The sequence below is a fragment of the Anser cygnoides genome, chromosome 5 (assembly GCF_040182565.1).
Source record: "Anser cygnoides isolate HZ-2024a breed goose chromosome 5, Taihu_goose_T2T_genome, whole genome shotgun sequence".
In the NCBI taxonomy this organism is placed as follows: domain Eukaryota; kingdom Metazoa; phylum Chordata; class Aves; order Anseriformes; family Anatidae; genus Anser; species Anser cygnoides.
Genome location: NC_089877.1, coordinates 46977290 through 47004972, shown reverse-complemented (window position 1 = coordinate 47004972; position 27683 = coordinate 46977290). Strand labels below are relative to the sequence as shown.

Here is a 27683-nt window from a genome sequence, read left to right as displayed (position 1 = left end):
CCACCTCCTGCAAATGGCCCAAGAGCTCCATTTAAGCACCAGTTTGGGAATGTAGTCCTTTCTGAAACTGATCTATTTCTAGCTCTGTCAATCCTGCATCCTGGATGGACTGTATCATGTAGGTATGTAGCTTTATTCTTCAGTCTTCTTTCTTCAGCTGGTTTTGCCCCAGGCTGGGCTTTCTGTTTGTACATGGGAATACATCTCTCCCTACATGTTAAGGGCCTGGTCTAAGCCTTAGTATAAATTTTAATGTCTACTTTTTTGTTTTGTTTTGGTTGTCCTGCAAAGTGTTCTGTGCCTTTTGGAGGTAACTACAGAACAGTGTAATCAAACCATTCTTAACTTCTTCCTGTAATGGAGCCTAGAAACAGATGGTGAAGAGGTATGTATATATCCATGGTATCGACGCGTATCCTATCCATGGAAAGAAAATTTTTCCTGGAGGACCAGGATAGACTGTCTTCGATATGATTTGTGCCTTCATAGCCATAAAGAAGTTGTAGAGTGAATATGTATACCTCAAACCAGGTTAGTCTCCCCTCTGTAAGTTCTGTTGTACCTAAACATCCAATAATGAGACTGAATTTGAAGCAGTCATTAGTATGTTATTATGTATATTGCATACATAGAACTCATGAATGGTTTTAAGTCCTTTCTGTTTTTTTTTTCTGGTAGCAGAAGAAGGAGGTTTAACTTATCTACTTGACGTGTTTGATGTAAAAAATACTATCTAAGACTGATGTAACTAAGGACAATGTTTGATGATTATGTATTAGGCCCAGATTAAAAGGTCACTAGCTGATGGTCATTTTACAGTCAAAAGGAAAGTAAGGAATGTGGATTTTGAAACATCTGTGTGAAGAGTATGATTTAAAAGCACTACTGTGCTTTTTTAATTAGTGTTATCCAGAACCTATTGTACGTGTGGAAGAAGTAATTTCTTTATTTCACACTGAAGCATTTGTTCAGCTAAGAATTAGACCTGAGGAAATGGTGTTTTTCTCTGGGTTGCCAGCTGATGCTCAATCCTGTTTAAAAGGCACAGTCTTTCATGTGTGGTCTTCATCCTCAGTCCAGGTTTTGACTAGGACCCTAAGATAAATAGGAGTGGTAGGTGTGGGGAGGTTGACCCAAACAGAACTTATCTCGGAGCTTAATCTTAATTGCATTTCCCTTACTAAGCACTGTAAAAATTATATGTATGAAGGAGCCTCTATGAAATTGTAGATTTGCATGTGTCCAATGCTTTTCTCTGAAGCATAAACAAAAATAAAATCCTTATGCCTTACTTTTTTCTTTCTTTTTTTTCTTTCCTGTTTTCTCCTGTAAAATGTGCTTGTATGCAATTCTGGAAACGATTCCGGTGACTCTGCAGCCAGTCCGGGCCACAAAGGGAAACCCCTATGGAATGTACTTGTTAAAGCAGAATAGCTTATACCACCATCCTTCCTAGTTGAGTTTAGATGCTATTTTCCTGTTGGCTACGGGTAGGGAAAAGGGGGCTTTAAACTACTATATTGACAGCCTCTTTCACGTCTCCATGAGGTTTTATGGACCTATAACATAAACAGCAGCAGCTCAATGCTCCTTGATTTTTAATAAGTTGCGGTTGGCACACATGACTGGAGACTAGACTAATGTGAACTTTAATTGCTTTTCACCTTTCACCTCTTCATTTATGTTGTGCATCACTCTCTTCCTTACTAAGCTGTGTATAGCTCTGTCCTGGTTTTGGCTGGAATTTCTTTTTAAAGTGTTCTTTTGATTCAGGAGCAGATTATATTGTAAATGTTTATATCAGGTTAATCAATGCTATTACACAAAGTATGATAAAGTTAGGGAAGCTTTTGGGTAAATACATAACTAGAAGAAAAAGCAGTGTGAACAGTGATGTAAAGAGGACATATAAGAGTTAAGGAATTTCCAGAAAACTTACTGTTCTGGCATGTTCTTGTCTGAGTTTCAGGAAGTATTTAAGAGAACAAAGACTTGATTTGATGAGTTAACAATGTGCATATAATGGAATAGTCTGGAGATATGTCACATATTGTTGTTCCTAAAGTCACGTTCATTAACAGAGGCTTTTCAAGTGTTAGTATGTATTGATTAATGACAGGATTAGATGGATTACCAGCCACTGTGTGACATGCTTACTGACAGAGACTTTTCTGCCCTCTGCAAAGGTAGAAATTAAACTAAAATGGTGGAAGTGAGGGTTCATAAAAATGGATGTCTGTGTTGCTGTGCCTCTCTTTGCATGGCAGTTGCCTTAGCTTTATGCCCTTTTACACCCAGGATTCTTGCACAGTTTGTAGGGAAGATAGGCACTAGGACTGACCTTCACAACAGCCAAAACTATAAATTAAAGAGGAATCATGAGAGAAGATAGGTTAGGCACCTAAGATAGTCAACAAGAAAAACAGTAAGAGGCTGTAGTCTGAGGCTGCCACCTTCCCAGACTTTACATTTTTATTCAGTCTTTTCCTTTAAAATGGTGCTAGAGACATGGGACAGTGATACTGTTCCGTATATGTTTTGACTATTATAGTAAGCTAGTGTGGCTGAAATAGTAGATTCCAAGTTCTTGATGGTCTATGCACATTCAGATCAGCATTGTCCTATCTCCAAAGAGAATAGTATTTAGGAGAACAGTAGACTGTTGTCTTGGTTTCAGATCAAGTGGATGTTTTTCTGACATCATACTTTAGGTGACATAAAGTATTTGGCTCTCTGTCAATGGGAGTTGACTAAAATTCCTTATGGCATATGGACAATCTATTGCTCACCTCTGGCCTTAAAGTCTGTTACCAAGAGCGTGTAACTTGTAAGTCAACTGCTAATCCTTGCTAGTGTGCTTGGTAGCAATTCACTTTTAATATTCATTCCTCTTACTGTATATGTTGTATTGCTACATGCCTTAAATTATTTTCTTAGTTCTGGAATTCATCATTTCAGAGAACTGAAACTCTTTGAGATTTACTAGGGTGTGGAGTCCTTTTTATGTATTGATAATTTGTCTTGCATACAAAGATTTTTTCAGACAATTTTTCACTTTTATTTCTTTTCAATGCGTATTATTTAGAAGATATTTTTCTTACAATAACATCTACAACCTAGAAAACAGTAAGGATAGTTCCTTAAGCTTACTGGCTGTTAATTATTGGCCTACCAGCCTACTTAGTTTTTATATTTGTACACTATTGTTGTGCTTTTTCTTTCCCATTTCATTATAAAGCAAACTTATATAAATGCTGGTTTCCTGCTTTGTTTTAACGTTCTGTATGTGCTGAAATGCCAGAGGGATGTGCATAGGGTCTGATCATCTGAAATCAGCTGTAAGGACAATATCAGAAAGCTGAGATACTTTTTTAAGCAATGATCTTAGCATGCTGAGTAGAATTGAGCTCCAACTTCACTGTAGTAAATAGTATTTGATCACTGTTGCAAAGGACCACAAACTGTAGAGGCGCATCCAAAACCATCAGCACTATATCAGGTACAGGCTTGAGGTCTGGTAATAGGGGTGATAGGCTGGAAATAGGGCTATAACAGGCAGCGTGGGGATTCTGGGAATGGTATATACTACAGCACACCTTGCATACTGTTTGTTCAGATGTCCAGTTTTCTGTTGTGGACAGTCGTGAACATACCAGACAAAAAAGCAGGCTAGAATAAAGATGGCACTTAAAACTCCTTTGACTTCTTTCCGTTCTCTCACCCACTATGTTCTACAGCCAGAATGTAGTATACGATTTCTGTAGCAATAACGGATGTCTTTATATAAAAAAAAAACACTAAGAATTTCTATGAACCTGTCTATGTATTTATATCTTAAAGATTTCACTTTCATATGAAATCTCAAACTAGCTGTCCTCCCACTCTGCTGGGGAGTGATGTGTGTCAAGTGAAGCATCTCTAAGCCCCAGGAGAAAAAGCTATCTTTGTAAGTTTCTCTGCAAGACATCCTCCTTGTAAGATAGTTCCCTTTCACCCCCTCGCTTACTCTGCACTTGTTTTCCCACCCAGTCTGCTCCTTTTCATGTTTTATTTTCTCAACGTTTTCCCATTTTCCATCCTTAACCTATGCACACTCTTTCCAGATGTGTGGCAAACATTGCCTTTCACAACACAGTTCCAAAAACAAAAACATTCCAGAGGCTAATTTATCTCAGAACATTGAAGGCTTTGTGTGAGCAGATACCAGATGAGTTCAGAAACTTGTGGAGGCCTCTACTTCTAGCCTTCCTGGTAATGAGTCAAAAATCTGTGGCCACAGTGTCACTAGGAAACCTGCTCCTTCTGACACTGGATGGGGCACAAAAATTTCTGCAGCTGAGCTGATATTCATCCTTATGATGTTATAGCTGTTGATTTTGAGATTTTGTAATTTTATCATTTGGTAGGGTAATCTTGTAATCATTACAAGATTTGCAACCCTTTGAGGCACTCTTTCCAGAATACTTGAAGCTGGTTTCTGTGACAGATTGCAAATTTGAAGTAAAAACTGGCCTTGTTGTGATTTGGCCTTGCTTCTCTAATGGACCTGACCATATAACAAAAAGAACTATTAGCTGTTGTGACTGGAGTAGATGATTGCCCAGGTTTATAGATATACAAGGGTTTTTGATAAGTTGCTATCTTATTTACTAGCAGAGAAGACTATGAGAAAATTAAGGCACTGGGATGAAAACATGTGCTATGTCTAGGCAGTAGCATGAAATTTCTCTGAAAACTTGTGCACCTAAGCATGTAGAGGATAAGAGACCAGAAGGCCGAGGATGCCTGGAGATAAAACTCCTAATAAAAGCTCCTGTGTGTTTGCTGTTAAATTCCAAGCATTCTGGAGAACATATAATCTTCAAGCTAACAAATATTTAAATTATTTACTGTTTTACTCTATGTAGAGATGTTTCTTAAAGGCATTTTAGTTGGTTTTTGTTTTGAGGTTATGACTTTCCTTGAAAGCTAATTCAAACCCCTTTTTGTTCAAATCTCTTGTGTTTTTCATTTTATTACTTAGTGCTTTATAGAAAGAACCTGAAGTGGTTCTTGGTGTTGTTAACTAGTAATATGTATTCCAGGAAATATCTAGTGGCTTAAATCAAGCTCAGAACAGCTGCAGTAGAAGAGATGTTCATAATCTTAAACGTGTTGAAAAAAAAGCATGTTGTAGTAATGGATCATGACAGTTAAAAATGAAGTCCTTCCCAGTCTTTGTAGTTATTTGGTAAGACTGAGACTTAGAACTATTTGTATAATGTCAGGAATCATTTCTGAATAACTTAGTTCACAACTGACACAAACATTTATTGGATATACTCTTTCTATGTGTACTCCATCTTAGTAGCTGCATAGTTTAAAAGAAAATGTACAAAAGATATCCTTTGCTTTCAAGCAGGCTTTTCTGAATGTAGATTAAAAGCCTCTACAAGAAATACCTTGTTGATAACAGAACAAACATGTTAGGTAGCAAAACTATCTACAAGTTTTTGATCATAAGCTTTGTTTTTTTGACAAAATAGAATTTATTTTCCCTGCCCATTAATTTCTTGATCACAGCTCTGAGATGGACAGCAAGGCAGTGGAGTCTTGTGTAGACAGAGGGTAAAATCTAGGCAAAATTCAGTGTTTCTTCCACTGAGTTTTCTGGTAAGCTGCCAACCATTCACAGGATGATAATCTTCTGTCACTATCAGCTTGGATCAGAAAAGAAGCATTAATGGTATTCATCATATATTTCTCTACTATGCAAGATATTTTTACTTGTTTATTTTTATTTTTTATGTGAAAATACTTTCTTATAGTTTCATCCTGTTTTATATGCGCACTTCTTTGATTATATAGTTGCATTTATTTTATTGAATCTCCTTTGTAACTTCACAGTTTCAACATTAGACCTATCTCTTCTTTGGGTGCTTTTGAGCACCCAAAGCTTTTTGGAGATTTTTGGGTGAGTACTGTTTATGCATGAAATGCAGGAAAAGCTTCAGCTTTTGAGAAAGTGTGACTGACATTTGATTAGACAGATTAAGTTGAACTGCTCAGGTTTGTATTTTTACTTGTAAACTTTGCTTCACTTCCTCTTTGCAAATGAAGGACAGATTTATATGTTTTATACCAGCAGATCAATATGCATTAAAAGCAGTCAAAGAAAAAATGAGAGATTTTGATATTGTTTCACTAAGGGCTACAAATGAAATAATGTCAGTTTGTGAATTCAGTGGTGTAAATTACCCATGTCTTATTATTAGGCATAAATTAAAGGATAATCTAATATCATTAGGGGATCACTTGCAGGATTAAAACTTCCTTTTCCAGAGACCGATTTTTCTGGTTTCTGTTTACTTGAGAAACTTTCAGTAGTTTTTTCCTTTTCTTAAACAAAACAAACAGAGTTTCTTCAGAAAGAATTCCTCACTTAAGTATGGTTTGATTCATAGTTGTTTGCCATGTCATATCTGCAGAATTCAAACTTTTTCCATTTAATTGGGCTATTCACTACCTTTCATATGTCTAAAGTTTAATTTTTGTTTTCAGTATTCTCAACTACATTTCTTAGGCTAGAGTTGTGTTTTTACCATAGTTTTCAAAGCCCCAAAGAAATTAATTTTAAATTCCCGCGATTCTCAAGGTCAACATAAAATAAGAGTGAATACTTGGTTTCAGCAACCTTTATAGACCTGTGGTTAATCAGGGATAAGAATGATCAGATTTTGAAGGAAAATGCTAGAATGTCATGCAGATTAGTCTGTTGGATGACAAAAAATACGGGTACTAGACTTTGTCTACAAAGGAATTTGCATCTGAAAATTGGTTGGGATGCTGAATCCCCAAAATTATGTCTGAGAGCTTTATCACCTCTTATTAGTTTCTGCTATTAAAAATCCTCTTTTCTGGTTGCATTCCTCTGAGATGAGAAAGAGGAAGAGATGTGATCATGATTGAGAAAGAACAGGTGGGACACCAGGGCATTGTTTCAAACAGTTTTTTCTGAATAGTTTCTGTCCTTACACAGCACCACTATTTCTACAATTTGGCTTTATTGCTCTTCTTGCTGTAATTAATTCATTTATAAGCAAGGATGAACTTGTTTGACAATAGAATAAAATATCTCCAGAGCCATCAGCAGGCAGTAGATTTTCTTCTGGGAAAGAAGTCAACAGAACTACATTCTGATTGGTTTTCAACCTGCCTGACAGGTTTATTGCAGAGCATCCTTAGCTTTAGAGATAGAGGATCTTGTGTTCTCAGCCAGTCTGGTGTACAGATGTCTGGAAGCTGGTGTCACCGTGCTGATTCAGAAAGCTGGGGATGACAGTGTCTGTGTGGTTGTACAAACCTGGAATCTGGCTCCCACGGCTGTTGAGATTAGATCAGCCTGTAGGACAGGATTAGGAAAGCGGAATCTGTGCATGTGCAACAAGCACCCTGTCAAAACTGATTGGATTATTTTTTACCTTTCTGATGCTTCAAACCTAAAAGTGCTAGGGAGCATTATATTGCTGTGAAAACACATTCTTTTCTACTACACCTACCATTAAACACAGCTTCCTCTAGGGTTTGTAATATATTACCTAACTAATATGCCTATTGAACTTTGACTGCTTGGATAAGAAATTAACAATGATGTCTTTTACTTTAGCTGTACTAACAAATGTATCTTCACACTAAGGAAAATATATAAGGATGACTGATTTAAAACCTTGTCAGCTCCATTAATCTGTGAAAATACATAGCATTAATCCCAAATTTAGAAAATCAAACTTCTTGATTTGTACTTGATTTTACAATCAAAAAATAAAAATGTTTGTCTTGCAAGAGAATATTGTTGGTGAGTTAACAAATATTTCATATTCTGAGCCAAAACTCCATCTGGAAGCATCAGAGAACTAACGTCTGTGATTTTTAAAGATTTTGTGGCATTTTTTTGGCAAGAATAGAGGTGATAATAGAATTGAGAGAACCATAGCCAGATTGCTTCTGCGGGAGGGGAGGGGTGGTTTGGTTTTTATTTTGTTGCTGTTGTGAATCTGCTGACACCCCTGAAATCTCATGGGATTGTTTTGAATTTGAGGGCTACAATTAAGATTAAAATCTAGCTCATCATCACAGCATAGTCCTAAATGTGTTCTCTAGGACAGAACAGGCCCATGGGATATTTCAAGCAAATTGTGATTTTGTTAGGGAGGTAGAGAACAACTAACACTATTCCTTACTCCTGAAAGTGGCTTGGTATAAAGATATGTAGACATTGACATCACCATGGTACTTCCACTGACCAAAGAAGAAAGGGTACTTTAGGTGTTTAATATGGTATCCATCTCCCATGGTGGCCAAGACTAGGTTCTAATTAAGAAATTCTTACCCAGATTGGTGTTGTTGGTTCAGTCCTGTTGGATAAGCTATATTACCTTGCTCTTATTTCCCCTTAATGCTTTCTTATTCTTTCCTCAGTAAATTAAGTAATTATTGCTTGTCAGACTCAGAAATGATGGACTAAGCTTTAAAACTTATCAGAAAATAGTAATTTCCAGTTTTTCAAAGGAAAATATGGATTTTTACTGAAAGTAGCATTTTCTCTGATAATGTCTGAAACATGTAAAACACTTCAACAGGCAAGAGTCTAGGCAGAAACAATCAGCTAACAAATATAGGATCTGAAAACCTTTTGGCATTTGCAGGATCTGCAGGAAGAGATATAGAAAGTACAGATCATGAACTGAGTCAACATGTTTACTGTTAGTAAAAAAGCAAACATCAAATTGGGCATATGAACAAAGCTATGGTTTGGAAGGCACAAGGATAAACTGTAAGGATTGGGCTTTCAAACATGAGTCCTTTTGATCTCATTTGAGCGATTGCTACTAACCCAATTGAGGAGAGCTAATAAAGTGATTCAGGGGCTCATCTATGAAACTTGAATGAAACAGCAGCGTTTTACACTACAGAAGGTCAAGAAAAATATACTAAGTTTAAGTCAAAAAGCTGCTGAAAAGGAGGGTGTAATCTGCTGTTTCACTGACCATGTAAACAAATAATAATGTGCTTAACCTTCACAAAGAAATTCCTTTTGAGGACTTTTCAGTCCCCTACTAAAATCAGCAACATGAGAATCACCTGGGAAATGGAAACTGATATGGGAGTTTTGAAAGGTGGTGTTCTGTGAGGTGAATGCATTTGTCTGAGGAAAATAAAGTACTCAGATTCAGAGAATTAAAAAGTCAAGTCTGTCCAGAGCTGAAATCATAGGAAGAGGGCAAAGGCTTTTGAGTTAAGTTCTGGTCTGAAGAGGTTTGGAGCTGTGATGAAGCTTCTGTTATACTGCTTTGCTCTGTTCTCATCAGAAAAACTCCAAATTAAAAAAAAAAAATCAATACTAGAAGTCTAGTTCTTCAGATACAATCCTTTTTTTACTTTATCTTGCACATTTTTTATTTTTATATATTGCATGTTGACCAGAATAATTATAAATGGTATATTAAAAGTATCATACAACTATGACTTTTGACTTAATTTTTCCATGACAGATGCTTCATTATGTAGAATAATGCATTAGGAATTTTGTAAACAAATTTTATTCAACATAAATGAACTAGAAAAGTATGTATTTTGGTCACAGTCTGATGTAACTTCAGCAGATAAATGCCTGGTCACTGGCAGTCTTAAACATAGACAGATGAGGCTATCAAAGTTGCCAGATATTCTTGGAGATGAAAGGAATCAATGAAACTAAAGTTAGGGAGAAGTCTGGTATTTCCTGTTAAAGCCAGTGTTAATACGCAGTTCTTTTCACAGGTCAAATAAGCATGCTAACAAAAACTGGAGTATTTCCAACCAAAAAAAAAAATCCAAGAAATCCTTAGGAAATATATGAAATTAATAACAATGTTTTTTCTACTAGAAATTCCTAATTAAGTGTGAAGTAATGATATAAAGGATATAGACTGAGGAGCTGTGTGTGAGAAAATCACAAATGGCTAAGATACCACTGCAGAATATCTCATTTGTCAGAATGTCATTCATGTTCATAATTATAGTATCCCTTTTATGATGACTATAAAATGATTTTGGTTATGAAGCTAACTTAATATTTCATGTCATATTAATTTCATTTTGCATAAAATTAGAGCTAAACTAGCAAGTCTGCAAAAGAACCTACGATACTGAATTATTAAGACTTTCTAACCGTGAATTCACCTTGTTTTATTCTAGCACGTTAGGAATGATCATGACCTGTATCTTGGCCAGAGTTTCCAGAATGAGTTCTATAAATATTTTTTTAGGTATATAAGAATTGCCTTAGTAAAGCTACCAATCCTAGGTCTTTCTTCTGCTGTGGGTAATGGTAGAAGTCAAAAGTTTAACATGCTCCCTTCCACTCAGCCTAGCTCCAATACTTTGTCATGGTCATATATTTTCTTCTGCCCCCTTTTCATGCTTTAGAGGACACCTACTGGTAACCTTTGTATCTGTAGAAGTTGATTTTCATCAGTAAACGTATGCATTTCAAGAATGCATTGAAAGTACACCGCAGTTATGCTATATGACAGTGAATTCCACAGGTTACTTCTGTATTACACTCATGTTTGTGGTTGAGGCTTATTTGTAGTTTTACTGCTTTAAGTTTGGTCACAAATGGTTTTGTGAAGCAAATATATTTTGTGGTACAGCACCAATGATTTGCAATTACTAACAAATACAGCACCAACCACAACTCCTTGTGTAGGACTTCAGTTTATTCTACTTCTCAAAGATACCAAGACTGAGACAAGTTTTCTCTTAAGGCTGGACAAATAATGTTATTAGACAGTACTCGAGAGATTTTGGAGCTTAGAGGAAAATAGGTATATCATAAATATTGGATGCAGAAATTTCATAAACATGGGAAAATTTCATAAACATGGGAAATCTTATTATTTAGATGGTTTGTACAGTTGCTGTTAGTTGTATCTCATTTAAAAAGTCTTATATGGGTTCTTGTCCAGAGCATCTCTGCTGGTCTCATGACACTCACTTAGTCCCATGCTGTTGCCCTGACACATGCACCTGGATAAGAGTCATTTGCTACTCCTTGTGCTACAAGGGCACAAATCAGATAACCAATATTTGTGTTGTTGTGGGTGCTTTTTGTGCATAGTAGGAGAATTTGGGAGTGCCTGACTACTTTTTCTGATTGCTAGCAAAGCATCTTCCCTCTATTCAAGATAAGGTGATTACAGTGAACTGAGTTTCTGGTGTCTTCCCCATGACACCAAACTAGATTTTCTTATTTTTCTATCCTTTTTGGCCTTTTTATATGACTCCCCATACTAGCAAAGAACTATGTGATCCTCCATCCACTGCATAATAATACTAGATGATTCTGGCCCTATGTTTAGAAGCTGTGATTTATCCTAATAACTCAGTTCAGTGGAAACTCCGTTCTTTGCTTTACAGTATCATCTTTTCCGGGTTTAGTTCACTCAAATCTACTAAATAGAAGAATGCTTTTTCTTTCAGTCTATTTCAGTGTCTAAAAGACTGATTCATCTGTTACTCTTGCTGAGATTTTTGGTTCAGTTGCTGTAAGAAAATCACTCTATGGCTAATATTTTGAAGAATTAGAAGAGGTTCATAGATTTTTTTAATCCAACAGCTACCGCCAAGTCCTGGAAATGTGATAAACAGTGATTCCATAACTTAAATTTGACCTGAATTTATCTTTTAAAATAGCTACCTGCCAAACAAGTAAATAAAACTCTTATTTGTCTGTTTTCGGTGGGACTGTGCAACTTTCAACCAGTAACTTGTGTTTTTCTGCTTTCTGTTTAGTCATTTAGTATTTTTTTTCCTTGAGGTTCTTGTACACATGATATGACAGCTTCATTTCAATTATGTTGCTAGCTGGTCTAGGGAAGTGATTGTCCAACTCTACCCCACAGTGTTGTGGCCTCACCTCGGGTACTGTGTGCAGTTTGGGGCACCACAATAAAAGGAGGACATAGAACTGTTAGCATTCAAAGGAAGTCTGTGAAGATGGTTAAGGTCTAAAGGGCATAATGTATGAGGAGCAGCTGAAGTCATTTGGTTTTGAAGTTCAAGTTGGTTCTGAGGGGTAACCAAACAATTTGGTTGACTGAGGCACAACCTCATGGTGGTCAACAGCTTCCTTATGAGGTAGAGGGGGAGATGCTGATTTCTTCTCTCTGACATTGATAGGACCTAAGGCAACAGCGTGAAGCCGTGACAAGGAAGGTGCAGGTTGAATATCAGGGAAAGGGTTCTTTACCCAGAGGGTGGTCGGGCATGGGAACAGGCTCCTCAGGGAAGTGATCACAGCAGTAAGCCTATTGGAGTTCAAGAAATGTTTGAACATTTCTCAGACATGTAGTTTAACTTTTGGGTGGTCCTTTGTGGAGCCAGGAGTTGGACTTCATGATCCTTGCAGGTCCCTTCCAACTCAGTATATTCTATGATTGTATAAGCTTTTTTGATAAACAAAACAGACTTCTCTGCTTTTATCCTCACTATAGGCACTGCTTGAATCATATTTCAGTCTCTTCCGTATTTTCCTCAAAATCCTGTATAAGTAGTAAATCTTGTAGTTTGGTATCAATCTTAGTAATTCCTTAATGGGGTGTGGGGAGGTAAAGAATAATCTTAAGTCTTCCTTGCTGTTGCTCTGCTTGCATTTTCCAGAACTTCATTATCTTTTTTTTCTATGGCATAATGATGATTTGAGAATCTTGTCCACATCTTGTCTAGACAGCTGGGTGGAAAGCAGAAGAATCATGCCATAAGGAACTTGATGTACAGTGCTCAGTTGAGTTGGGACACAGAATTTAACTGTGCTTATGAATGCTGCTGTATTGTAAATAATGCTTAGTAAGTCTTAGCTGGTTTCCAAATCTGCAATCTTGGAGAGGAAAAAAAAGTTACAAGTTAGGGAACTTTCTATTTGAGCCCTTTCTGTATTTTAAAATATTTTTAATAGGTGAAAAATCATAATTTCTATGGCTTTCTCTAAACAGCCATTTTGCCTTTGTTTCCAGTCCAATCTAGTATTATGTATTGAAGTTGACTCATTCTCTTTTAGTATTTTTATACAAGGGAGAAAACTAGGCATTGCAGTTCTGTTCATTAGTGTTAAACAACTGATATGCACACAGTATATTACAGAAATCTCCCTGGAGCTAAAAGTATTTTGGGAGGCATGTACAAGTGTTTAAGATTCAGGTGTCTGTATCTTTCAGAGACATTAAAAGAAACAGACTAACTAGTAGGTGTAGCTTAGTCACAGAATCCTACATGTAGTAGTCATAAATCTAGTCTATTATTCCACTGTCTATTTTCATTAGTGCTATCAACTCCCCTGCACAGCTGGACTTAGAAGAAAGCTATATATTGTAGAGAACTTTCAAAATAAATACTATGGTCTTTTCACTGAAGAGTCAAAGCTGAAGAGTTCATACTACCATGATGATCCTCAAAAATATAAATGTTAAATAATCTAAATGTGTTTTTTAAAACATCTAGAGCTTCCACCTCAATCTTATTTGTGTTTTTTCCTTCCTCTGAGCAAATTCTGAGATTTTACACCAGTTGTCTAGGTGAAACTTCTATTTTCTGGTGCAATTGTCATGAGAAAATATTCTGTCTCTTGTATGGTAACATTTCCAAAAGTAATATGTTGTTCTAAAATATTTGAGTTGTTTTATTTTGTACAATTCAAAACCCTTTGGTATGATCATCTGGATTGTATACGAAGATGTTCAAAAAAGGCTTGTGTCCCAGAACAAGTTTAAAGGATAAATCACACAAGGATTCATTTTTGTGGACTCCCCAGCATAGATAGCTCCATAGGGGTATACGACACAATGTATTACTGAAAAGCAATATAGGGTTTTACATGTAATGTTTTTATATGTAATTCAAGAATAATTTAATTTTAAATCAATATTTAAGCTCTAGCTACCAAATTCAAAATGGGTGGAACAATAGGTTCTTACAAGTTTGAATCATGAGAATGCTTCATCTGCAAAATGAATTGTACAGAAGTTTCAGGTTGTGATTCTGGATAATGTTGTATACAAAACTCTACTTGAATCAGGTTCCAGTTAAGCTTTGTCATGATCTTAGTGGGTGTGTTTAACACTTATGAATTGTTCAAGCTTATGGGGGGGGGGAAAGGGTCTGTGTCACAGTTAGTGATAGAATTTTTCTTGAAGGGGAAGCAAAATCAGTATTGGTTTATCTGTGGAGAAAACTTCCTGAACTTCATTTATTTTGTTGCTTAGATGAGATAAAAACAATCAAATAGGCCTTGGCTCTCAAAATATGAAATGAGATCTACTCTTATAAGAGATTTCAGTCAGAATTTAAGTACAGAAGAGACCGGAAAGTGCAAGATATATCCCCATAATTGTGCCACTTATGAAAGTTTTATATATACCCTAGTTCAATAAATATAAGAACAGATATAATTGATGTTGAACCACAAATATCTTGAAGATATTTAAAGCTGTGACATTAAAAAGGAGTCAAACAATTTAGCCAGGAAAAATGCGATGTTGAGTTGCTAATCACTCTGCTTACATGATGTGCAGCTCTTGGGAACCTTTAGGAGTTCCCAATGGGCATTAAGAGACTGATAATGGGCTACAAAATAGCCCATGTGATTTTTCATAGTATGTGGGATACACTGCTGGCAAGAAGCTTGATGTCTAGCCTATGTCCTTTGACTGTCATGCAGTGATAAAGTGCCTACTTTGTAGGAAATTAATTGCTAACTTTCAATTAACTACATTTCCAGTGAGTGGACAAGTATTACTGTCACAACTGGTGAGTTTCTTGGCCCCTTCAATTTAGGAAAGTAAGAATCAATGAGTCCTCCTGGTTCATTAAACCTGATCCCATACTTTTGTATACCATCTGTATCTTAATATTAAATTTGATTGGTTTGTAGAAAAAAATTAACTCATTTTTTTGTTCTCCACTAAAGTGATGTTATGGAAGAAGCAGTTGGATAAAGAACATAAGATGCAGAAGTTCTTTTGCCCATTAGAAGTCTTCTAGTCAGGTAGTATATTTTTGTCTAAATGACTGGTTTCTCCAGCAGCTTAATCTTTTACTCAAAAAAAAAAAAAACTCTTAATGCTTTATGGTGCTTAACTCATTTGGTATATGTGGCACAAATAGGCTTTTCCTCCAAACACTTTCTTTGGTGATCTAGGGAAGTCAAAATCTTTCAACTTTCTATCCAACTTTTTTTTTCTCACAATCAGCTGAATTTGAATAAATCTTTCTGAATACTGGTGATTAGAACACATCAAGTATTTTAGAGATCTCCGCACCTTCTGCTTTGTTACTGGGAATATTGCTTGATACCCACGAAAATATTTTTTATCAACACATTTAGGGCTTACAGTCAGTCCTTAATTCATTTTTTTAAGTCCATTTTTTTAGGCTTGTATCAGGAATAGTGGAGTCAGCAGGACCAGGGAGGTGATCATCCCCCTGTACTCAGGTCTGGTGAGGTTGCACTTTGAGTACTGTGTTCAGCTTTGGGCCCTTCACTGCAAGGCTATCGAGGCCCTGGTGCATGTCGAGAGAAGCTGACTACGAACCTGGTGAAGGGCCTGGAACATAAGTACTATGAGGAGCAGCTGAGGGACCTGGGGTCGTTTAGTCTGGAGGAGGCTCAGGGGAGACCTTATCACTCTCTACAACTACCTGAAAGGGAGTTGCAGGGAGCTGGGGGTTGGCCCCTTCTCACAGATAACTAGTGATAGGACTAGAGGAAATGGCCTATAGTTGCACCAGGGGAGGTTTAGGTTGGAAATTAGGAGACATTTCTTCTCAGAAAGAGTAGTCAGGCATTGGAACGGGTTGCCCAGGGAGGTGGTGGAGTCACAGTCCCTGGAGGTATTTAAGGAAAGGTCGGATCTGGTGCTTAGGGACATGGTTTGGTGGGTGACGTTGTTAGTAGGGTGATGGTTAGACCAGATGATCTTTTCCAACCTTAATGTTTCTATGATTCTATGAAATGGACACAAAATAAAACACAGGAGGTTGTTTGAACATTAGGAACTTTTTTTTTACTCTGAAGTTGACCTAGCAGGTTGCCAGGATAGGCTGTGGTGTCTCCTTCCTTGGAGATGCTCAAAAGACATCTGAACATGGTCCAGGGCAATGGGCTCTAGGTGTCCCTTCTTGATCAGGGTGGTTGGACCAGATGACCTCCAGAGATCCCTTCCAACCTCAACCATTTTGAGATTATGTGAAAATTGATTTTTTTTGAGGCCTATTTGAGCTAAATAGGTAGTGGTGTAGAGCAGATGTTTTAGTCATTCTGTTTTTTTTTCCTCCCATCGTGTAGAGTATTGCTTGAGGATTTTGAAATTCTTCTATACAACTACGTTTGCTCCAAACTATAAAGAATGAAGGCAGGAAGAAAGAATAAAAACAAAACCAATTACCTGTCTAAGCAGTGAGATAAAGTGCTTGAGCTCAAGTCTTAAGATTTTTTTCATAAAATCATAGAATTGTCTGGGTTGGAAGGGACCTCATAGATCATCCAGTTCCAACCTCCCTGCCATGGGCTGGGATGCCAACCACTAGATCAGGTTGCCCAAGGCCTCATCCAACCTGGTCTTGACCACCTCTGTGGATGGGGCATCCCTAGCTCCTTTGAGCAACCTGTTCCAGTGCCTCACCACCCTCTGGAGAATTTCCTCCTAACATCTAATCTAAACCTCTACTCTTTTACTTTGAAACCATTCCACCTTGTCCTGTCATTATCTGACTGAGTAAAGAGTCGCTCTCCATCTTTTTGTAAGTCCCCTTTAAGAACTGAAAAGCTGCAATAAGGTCACTCAAGAGCCTTTTCTTCAGGCTGAACAGCCCCAACTCTGTCTTTCTTCATAGGAGAGGTGCTCCAGCCTCCTGATCATCTTTGTGGCCCTCCTCTGGACCCATTCTAACAGATCAAAATCCTTCTTGTGCTAGGGGTCCCAGACTGGATGCAGCACTCCAAGTGGGGCCTCACAAGGGCAGAGTAGAGGAGGACGATCACCTCCCTCGACCTGCTGGCCACTCCTCTTTTGATGCAGCCCAGGATGCAGCTCACCTGCTGGACTGTAAGCACGCACTGCTGGCTCATGTTGAGCTTTTCATCCACCAGAACCCCCAAGTCTTTTTCTGCAGGGTTGCTCTCAAATGTGTTCTTCTCCCAGTCTGTGCTCATGTCTGGGATTGTCTTGACCCAGGTGCTACACCTAGCACTTTGACTTGTTGAACATCATTAGGTTTTCAAGCTTTGAGTGAAAACTTTTTAATGGCCTAAGCTGGTGCTGGTGATCATTCCTTCATATGTGTTGTCCTATGGGTGTCTTGATCATAAACTCATCCATAAGGCTATTTCAGTATCATAACCAATGTATTTATCTAGAATCAATGCAGGCAACATTATATATATTGATGCATGTATTTGACTATATAATTAGCTTTATATGCACACATACATTGTGTGTATATATAGCTGTCTTTCACTTCTCGTATTCCCAGCTATCATCTCCCTCTGTCATTTTATAGATTTAGATTATGTCTTAGGTACACTTCACATGTAGCTGTGCCTTTCAGCATACAGTCCGTTTTTGAGTTGTTTTAAGTTTGACTTTTTTCACAGTACTTCTTGATAAACTGGAAAAACAGTCAGCCATGGCACATAATAAAATATTTAATTGATTTTAGACAAATATAAATGGGGATAATAATTCTATGTTGATTGTTACGACCTTCTGAATATGATTGAGAGGGTGTTAGCCCTGAGCTATTTAATGTTTTTTTCTCACTGAATTAGAAAACAAACTTTAATCCTAGCTGGTGAAGAGAACACAAAAACATATGGCGTGATAAATAGTAAACTGGTTATAATAAAAGAAATACATCAGTGTTACAGACTTGATCTACTGGTAGCTGGGATATAAGAAAAAAATAGTTGTTAAACGTAGCTTCTTTTTTATAGGAACAAAGTAAATAGTTTATATTTTCAGAACAGAGGGAGCTCATGGGAAATAATGTTTCAAGTCTGTGTAGAATGCAAAAGACTTGTTATGGCAATTTCTTATAACCCTGTAGGATATCTGTGATATCATCCCCCAAACACCCAGATATGGATCGAAAGATGTTATTAGAAAAACATGACAAATTTTAAGGCAGTGGTCTTTGAAGCTTCATCACCTCAAAAAGGGCCTTGGATTATAAATACAAGAGGATATTTCTTGCTATATACCTTCCTCATGGAGAGTTTTGTGCCAGAGCGGATGATACAGATCAAAATGAAGTGACATGTTAAGATCAGACTTGAAAGCTTAGAGTGTGAGACACCTGCAGGCTGGCCATGACCGAGACTGGCTCTAAAGCGAGCTTATTGTTACTTGGCTATAAAGAGCAGTGAATACTCTAGTTAAGTCAACCCTACTTAATCATGAAAGTAATGCTAACATATGAAGAGACAAACTTATTGGAGTGACTTTAAATCTGACTTTAAATATTTCTGCATATTGCATAGTGTAGCAGAAACAAAATAAGCTACCTGCCGAAAAGCGTTACTTTTTAGTTTGTGAACATAATCATAAATCATGTTTAAGAAAGCTAATAAGCTGACAAAAATGAGTATGTGCAACAGTCTGTTTTGACAGGTAAAAGGAAGCTCCCTATGCTTCTGAAAACTGGAATGTGATAGAACCATGAGGTCTCATCCCCCAAAAAACAGTACTGCTCCCTTCAAAAATGTGGAAGAGCAATCTGGAAAGGGAAACCTAGATAGAGATTGTAAAGGACTGAAATTCCTGTAGTGAATAAGCTTAAAAAAAGGCAGAGAAAATCTGTGGATGTTCAAAATTTTATGGGTGGTGGTGGGAACAGTAGACAAAGAAAATCTGTAGATTGTTAATAGCTGTGATAAATGAGGAGTTAAAGTTCAGGTTTTCCTTTTTCTCTTTTTCAGATATGTATGGCTAATATTTCCAAAATTAAGGCATCAGTTTAGATTTCATAAATTACCTTTCACTGACTAATATGGTGCTTGATATTTCTGAAAATAATTCACTTATCTGAATTATGAGTTTTGAACTTGAATCTTGGATTGTTCTTTATAGACAATTTTATAGTGTGCTCACTGGTCTAACTGAGGTGTAAGAAGGAAATGCACAGGCAGTGGAATCAAGGACATGTGTCCTGGGAAGAGTACAGGGATGCAGTCTGAATGTGTAGGTGTGGGATCAGGAAAGTCATGATATAGTTGGAACAGTTTGGCAAGGGATGCAAAGAATAACAAAGGTTTCTATAGGTACTTTGGCCAGAAAGGAAAGGCCAAGGAGAGTGCACCCTCTGATAAATGAAAAGAGAACTGGTAACAACAGACATGGATAAGGCTGAGGTATTCAAGTTCTCTGCTGTTCTTCACTGTCTGTCAGGCTATGTCTCTTGAGTCCCTGAACCTCTAGAGAGGGGCTGGGCAGAGAAAAGTCCCTCCCACTGCAAGTGAAGGGCTGGTTGGAGACCACCTGATAAAACTTAACAGGTACAAATCTAAAGGGCCTGATAACTTGCATCCCAGGGTCCTGAGGGAACTGGTTGATGTAGTTGCCAAGCCACTCTCTATCGTATTTTAGAAGTCTTGGCAGTCAGGTGAAGTCCCTGGTGACTACAAAAAGGGAAACATCACTCCCATTTTTAAAAAGGGTAGGAAGGAGGACCCAGGAATCTAATCTACAAACTAATGAGCCCCACCTCTGTGCCTGGGAAGGTCCTGGAACAAATCCTCCTGGAAGCAATGCCAAGGCAAATGCCAGACAAGGAGCCACCAATCTGGTGGCCTTCTATGATGCATCTTTTGAAAAGGAAAGACTAACCAATGCTATCTATGTGGACTTCTGTAAGGCCTTTGACATGGTCTCACATAACATCTGTATCTCTAAATTAGAGGGATGGATTTGAAGGGTGAACTATTCAATGGATAAGAAGGAATTGGCTGGATGACCATATCTATAGAGGTGGTGGTCAACAGCTGTATGTCTAGGTGGAGGCTGGTGACTAGTGATATCATTCAAGGGTCTGTCTTGGGGCCAGTGCTGCTTAATATCTTTATCAAAGGTAATAGTAGGATCAAGCATACCCTCAGCAACTTCGCAGATGACACCAAGCAGAGTGGTGCAGTTGGTACAACAGAAGGAAGGGATGAAATCCGAAGGGACCTGGATGAGCTAGAAAAGTGGGCCAATGTGAACCTAATGAGGTTCAACAAGTCCAAATGCAAGGTGCTGCACCTGGGTCAGGGCAAACCCAGACACGAGAACAACCTGGGAGAAGAATTCATTGAGAGCAGCCCTACAGAGAAGGACTAGAGGGTTCTGGTGGATGAAAAGCTTGACATGAGCCAGCAGTGCACACTTGCAGCTCAGACAGCTTTCTTTCCTATTTGTATGGATGAGTACTTAGGATTCAAGGCAAGTAAGAACTGGGACAAGCATGACACTTTTTGTCCTGCTCATCTGAATAAGTTTATTCCCTCAAAAAGCTACAGAAACCTTCAAGAAGTTAAGTGTTTGCTCAGAACAGAAGTTCTGTAGGCTGCGTGGGGGCAGAAACTACCAAGGAATGTTTCATATCAAATTTACACCCAACAGAGTGGGGATGAGTAATTGTTAGGTGAGAAGTTGCTATAACTTTGTGTTAGCAGTTCTGAGTTCAGCTACAAGATATTATCTAAGGCTCGATGGAGAACTGACTAGGTGACTCAGAATTAGTAATGACTTATACAATCATTTCTAGGTTATGTTTGTACATATTGAACTTTATTATTGCAAGTCATTGCTAGCAAATGATTCTTCTGTGGTCCCCGTGAATTAATTGTTAATTTGTATGTTTTAGTGGATGAATCAGTTAAAAGAACATCCACAGGAGGCCTTATTTGACATAGCTGCTGATTACAGCAGTAGAAAATAAAACCTGAGTGAGCATGGAGTGTTTAGCTGCTCTATCAGTCCAAGATGAGAAGCCTAACCATATAGAGAAGGTAGAACTGGAAGGTGAAAACCAGGTAAGACCACTGAAGCATCTAGTCTCTTAATCCCTATAAGAAAGCTATATACATTTACCAAGTTGTTCTTGAATTGATCAATCAAGGAAAAATATGCTGTGCTTGAATTAAAACTAACCAATAACACTGACTGAAGTGCTGAATGTACCCTTAATGCTTTGAAATTACCTGCTATCTGTAAAAGACTATCCTGTTTAAAGATCCTGTTCCCTAAACAAAACTTGTTCGCTTAAGGACTCTTAAGGAAACAGGAAAAAATTACTAATAGCAAATTAGTGATATTTCTTATACTGCAGTTCCCATTTCTCTTGATGTGTCTGAAAATAACTGGTTATACATTAGCGTTACTGTGCAATAATTAGATGCTTAAGAAAATTGTAGTACAAGTCTTATTAGATGCTGGAAAAAGCTGTTTTCGTGCATATGTGTGTTTCCAACATATGTCTGTACCTATGCATGCATTTTAATCCTGGGTAGAAATTTCAACTTTTATTACAGTATTGAAGACTGGGCAATGAAACTGACATGAATCAATATTGCTAGAAGTGATAGCAAAGTCTCATTGTCCCTCTTTGAAGTATTTCCAACACTGGCTTCTCTGTTACAGACACACTGCCTAGGGAGACTGCCCAAAGACCATCACTTTCCTTGGTAAATGATCTCAAGCAATCTGATGGCACTAGGATGTGAAGTGCCAGCACAGGACCACTGTATCTCTTGTCTCCCAGGGTTAATGGGTTCATAAGCACCTGGTACATGAATGAATTTGATCCATAAAAATCATACCTTTATCAATGTCAATGCTTTAGTTACTTTTTCTTGATAGTCATGTGAACTGGGAGGACAGAATTTTGCTCTCTTGTGAAGCATAGGTCATCTTGGCCTGTGGGCAACAATATGCAACAATTGCATCTGAATGCAGGAAACTAAGCAAAAACTAATTCCTCTGCCTTAGCACATGTTTAAATATAAATGCTTTCCTAAATAAGTATATTTTTTGCTAATTGGAGCTGTAATGAAGATGACAAACTTTAATGGTGTTTGTTTCCCCAGTTGTATTATTCAAAACATTTTTTCTCATACATTTTTTTCTCATTACTTACCAAGCTGTACAGGAATCAAAGAAACTAATCCATCTTTTGTAAAGAATATTATTTTTCTATGCAGAATGCTAAACTTCGTCTACTTTTAAGCCTCAATGCGTAGATACTTCTTAACTTCCACGTTATAGTAGAAGGGACTGTGACATGCTTTTTTCCTTAGTTGTCCCGTCACTTAGTTTTACAGACCTTACTGTGGTAAATAGGGTAGACTAAAGTCTTAAATAGGCTTAATAGCTAAACAGTTCAAGTATCTAGACCTTTAGCTTAATAATCTACAGATATATGGAAGTGGTAGAGAATGTATTATGTCTATTTTCTTATGGCATCTCCTATCCAGCCTATGTGTGGGTGTTCCCTGTGGAAGGTTCTTGTTAATGTATTTAACAGAACACACTTTAAGAGGAGCTCTTTATTACTGCTGTCATTGTACATTTGAATTGTGAGGATAATGTCTATCTTGCATCAGACTATATATTAAATGAATTTCCAATTCTAAATTGGAAGCATCTGACAACTTTGGGTGCATATAAACTTATATGAGTGTAATAATAAACTATTAGTTCAACAACAGTTTCCCTTGTGACTAAGATTCAAGGGCTGCACTGTACATGAGAACTTCCTGCATCACCGTTAGTGGTTGCTGTGAATCTTACATCCCTGGAAATACAGCTATTTTCCACTGGTGTAAAAGGTAGTGCATACGGTGCAATAGAAATACCTGTCCAGAATAGATGTGAAGATCTTGAACATGAAAGACATCTTTTTTCCTAAATGTTTTGTGCACACAGACTGAGGTGTGTTTACAGCAGCCAAAATTTGCAGACCTAATTTACACTTGATTTGAAAACAACAAATTATCAGACAGGAAGCTCTATCCTGCTGTCACAAGAATGTGTTGTTTGCATGTCTTCATTTAGAGCAATATTTTGCCTGGAGGCAACAAGGTAGTTTTCAGTGATATTAGTAGACAGTGAGGTTTAAATCACCTTCACTTAGCTTCTATGAGTAGTACTGAATCCTTGATAGAGGTGGAAGATTCTCAAGTTTACTACACTTCTGAAATGATAAAGTCAGTGCAACGTGTAACTGACAAGGTTTATATATATGCTGCAGAAATACATGGATGGGGTGCTGTTGTTTTCTTTTGCACTTTTATGAAGGCAGAAAAGTTATTTCAACTTGTTAAAAAAAAAATCTCTATCTGATCTGTGAAGATAAATTGGGCTTGCTATTTTGACTTTATGAATCACTTAGCTGTTTTTAAGGCTTAGCCTAATTCAGTTCATAGCACTAGTACACTTCTCATGAAATTGCCCATTTCATATTAGCAATGCAGGTGTGACCTCTTCATGGTCCAGAGGAAAGAATTTTTTTCTACTACTTAATCCTTTCAGAGTTTAAGTTTTTGTCCCTTTAGTGAAGAGGAAAAGATATTTAATGGAGTTTTTACAGTTTTAAAATTATTCTGTCCTCTGAAAACTTCACAGAAATGCATTTTGAGTTAGAGAAAGGGGAGGAGGAGTCTGTCCTTCAGAAAAGGAGACAAGCACTTCAGAGGCAGCTCTTACCAAACGCATGTTCAATTTGGCTTATTTTCTAGGGATAAGATGAAACAAGCTAAGTTGCTTGAGGCAGTTGAAAGCTGGGAAGGAGATGGGGGTTGTTTTTGACCCCAGTTGCTGCTTGTCAAAAATGTGTGATTTGCTCTCTTTAAATATAGACTTTAAAGAGCATGGGGGTGGGGGTGTGTTGAAAAATGGAGGAAGTAAGCCAAAAAAAAAATCAACTATTTTTTGGCAGGTTAGCCCATCAGGTCTCATCATGAGAATGCTTATGGTATGATACCAACCTTGCAATGCAGACTGTAAATATGCCTTTTCCTGAGTGGCCATACTGCAATCTTAAAGTTAAAAAAAAAAAAAAGATTATTTTAGCAGGAACTTTGTTCTGCACTAACAAATCTCTAATACTACTTTAAGGAACTGTTTATTGAAAAGTAAAACATGAAATGTATATTATAATGTCATATGGGTTGTGTCTCTAATTTGATTGATAAATAAAAAAAGTATAGTGCTCAGCTCTGCTACAGGATAAACAGGACTTTTCTGAGATGCTTCTGACATATTACAAACTTCAGGATCAGGCCCCATGTGTATGAGTGATATATTTTATTGAACTGGGGCTATGGAATTCAAGTAAAGAACAGTGGCAATGTCCCAGCTTGAGGTTGGTACCTGAATTATAACTTTTAACAAGTAACCATGGAAGAAGTTTTTGTTCTGAGTGTACTCCCCTGCTGGGAGATATCCATGTTAGTTTTTTTAATGATCCTGTATTTAAGGTTCAGGTTTGCAGTCTTTGCTTGAACAGAACTTCTGCCGAAATTACTAGCATTAACTTGATGAATTAAATAAGGAATTTTTAACAGCTATGATGCTTAACATCTATCTTGAAAACCTGCATAAATCATCAAGTTACGAGGTTGAACAAAACCTTTTATCCTGGAAGGAAAGTCCCTCTCCCCCAAAATCTCAGGTTTGCATGTCGTCGCTGTCTTCTGTCAATTTGCAGTCTATAACTTTTATACTCTGTATACTTTCAGCAATCCAGGTGAACTCATTAGGAAGTAGAAATATTAGAAATGCTTGGCTAGAAGCAGTTTGTGTTGCTGCATGTTACAGGTGCATAACTTTGCAAATCTCAAACACTTTTGGAAGATGTTGGTAGCTGAGAGCATCCATCTATTTCCCCCATGTTCTGTGTGTATAATCTACCAATTCATGTATCTTGTTTTCTTCTATAGAACTTGAAGACAAAGGGCAGGAATTTAGTGGAAAGACATAGTAAATGATTAAATATTGGCAGTCAGAAAAGGAAATACCAAATATGACTAGAACATATCTACATCCCTATCATGAATTCTTTTTTTGTGACTCAGTGAAATTGTGCAATGTCTCATAATTCTATCTCACAGATCAATATCATTTAGCTTAAATATTTATCAGATTAAAAAAGGTTGTGATAGAACAAGATGCTTAATTTCTCAAACTATGCAGAATATCTCTGGCTAGGCTAAGCCTTGGAAATGTGAAACTTGCATTTGGTATGAGTAGTGGCTTTGCTATCCCAGAATTACAGAATGGCTGAGGTTGGAAGGGACCTCCAGAGATCTAGTGCAACCCCCTGCTCAAGCAAGGTCACCTACAGCGTGTTACACAGGAAGCATCCAGGCAGGTTTTGAATGTCTCCAAAGAAGGAGACTCCACAACCTCTCCAGGAAGCCTGTTCCAGTGCTCTGTCACCTGAACTGTAAAGTTCTCCATCATATGGTGATGAAACCTCCTGTGTTTCAAATTATACCTGTTACCTGTTGTTCGATCACTGGCCACTACTGAGAAGAGTCTGGCCCCATCCTCCTTACATTGTCCCCTTAGGTATTTGTAGAGGTTGGTAAGATCCCATCTCAGTTTCCTCTTCTCTTGGCTAAATAGGCCCAGCTCACTTAGTCTTTCCTCATAAGACAGATGCTCCAATCCCTTAATCGTCTTTGTGGCTACATGCTGGACCCTTTCTAGAAGTTCTACGTCCCTCTTGTACTTCGGGGATGTATAATTCATGAAAAAGTCAGCATCACAAGTCCATACCTCTAGCTGGAACTGTTTGCTGAAAGCCATATAAGAAAAATGGGGCATTAATTTTCAGAAAGTAGTTGTATTGGACATTTCCAAATTTCTAAAAGAGATGGCCAGTGCATTCAGTTAACCTCATGATATTAAACATCAGTCCAAATTTCAGATCTGAAGGTCAGAATGAGTCTAGACTTCCAGACACTTAGGAAGATAAGATTAGATGTGTTCATATATGAATTGGAAATGATTTAATAAAAGGACTTAGACACAGATGTTTAAAAGAACATAAACACGGTGAAATGAAAAAGCTCTGTGGATCTAATGTTGGTGGATTTCAGCATTAACTTTATAACGTGATATAAAAATAGTGATGTATTAAACTGTAGAATAAAGTCAAAATTCCTAGGAAGAAAAGATATCCTTGTCAGAAAGGTTTTGGTTCCCTCAAATCTTGGTTAAATCTGATCTTTTAGTCAAAATATGTTAATATCTAGAAGGGAGTTTACATCTGGATTTGAGGCTAGATTGTAGGGCACTGTTACGTGAATTACCCATATTTTATGAAATCTATGTTGACTAGAAACTTATATTAATCCTACCTGTGCACTTCCTAAGACTTTAGGGTTTTTCACATCAGTACAAAGATAGCAGTATACTTTTCTCAGCTTTAAGTCTGCTTATTTTATCTAGGCTGTATACACTGTTTAATAATGTGTTGCTGTCTCTGCCATTTGTCTAGGGGACACGAGACATTACAGCTTGCATGCTACAGACATGAGGAGACATCTTATCTGATGGAAAGGAATTCCAGGCTGTGTGGTAAAAACATACAACAGTTAGTCAGGAATCATGCTACTTACTTTCTAATTATGGTTCCTCCAACTACTAGCTGCATATCCATAGAACAACATATTTAACTCCAGAATTAAAAGGCACTCAAAGGTCTAGGCTGATACACAAGACTGTGTGAATATACCAGGGGTGGAACAGCTTCTGATATGTGTGATTGTTTTAATGGTAGAATGTCAATGGGGAATAGTGCTGATTTTCAAGGGAAGATGTGTACTTCCTTGGTGAGGCACTATTGAACAGATAAGTATTACTTGAACAAAGACCAAAGGGGAGGCTGGACAGATTCAGGTTCAGTCCAGAAGTAGATCAGCCAGTGCAGCTGGGTCTCTGGAGTGGGAGACAGGAGGCAGTGGGAGTAGGGGCAAGGAGAAATGAGAAGGCAGTGCTGACACCAAAGGAGAAGATGAGAGGGAACTGGATGCACTAGTTTTCATCTTTTACTCCGATAAAGTCTTCAAAAAAAAAAAAAATGTTAGGGATGGCTATGCTGTACTGGGTTGTGTGGGTGGGTGTGCTTTCAGGGAATACAGGCAATTGGATCAATTGTCTCTCATAGGATGGAAATGATCTGCTGTTACTTGTATTGTCTGCTTGTTTTATTGTGTGCAAATACAGTGTGCTGTGACTGGATATACTTCTTTAATGTGCCTAAGGAAAAGTGGTTCTGTACTTCTGTAGAAATTGGAAGACATTACTATCACTGGTGTACTTTCCCGTTGCATTAAAATGAAGCAAGTAATACTTAGGATCTGATTATTTTCATATGATGAAAATGACTATATGACATATGACTTAAATTATGACACAATTGCATCACTAAACATTTAAAAGTCTTAATAAACTGTAATGGAAGTACACATCTCCAGGTGATTTAACTGATCTATAGGTTAATTCACTATTGAAAGACTAATTCCTGGATAGAATGACATGTGCGGTGGTTATGTGCTACTTCATATGCATGACAGTCAGTACTTATGCAGACTATCAGCATACCAAACTTCTAAGGTAGCTCAA

General features: G+C 37.5%; 1 long non-coding RNA gene across 3 annotated transcripts; it reads left to right on the top strand.

Annotated features, from left to right (window-relative positions):
- LOC106036986 (uncharacterized) lies at positions 1-27683 on the top strand. Of its 3 annotated transcripts, none has more exons than XR_001207769.3 (5): positions 1-122; positions 14984-15061; positions 20917-21085; positions 21693-21837; positions 26557-27683. It is a non-coding gene; the product is annotated as an uncharacterized lncRNA (long non-coding RNA). The 3 variants fall into 3 exon arrangements; XR_010831939.1 differs by lacking the exon at positions 21693-21837 and adding an exon at positions 292-385 and having other exon boundaries at positions 73-122; XR_007165751.2 differs by lacking the exon at positions 21693-21837.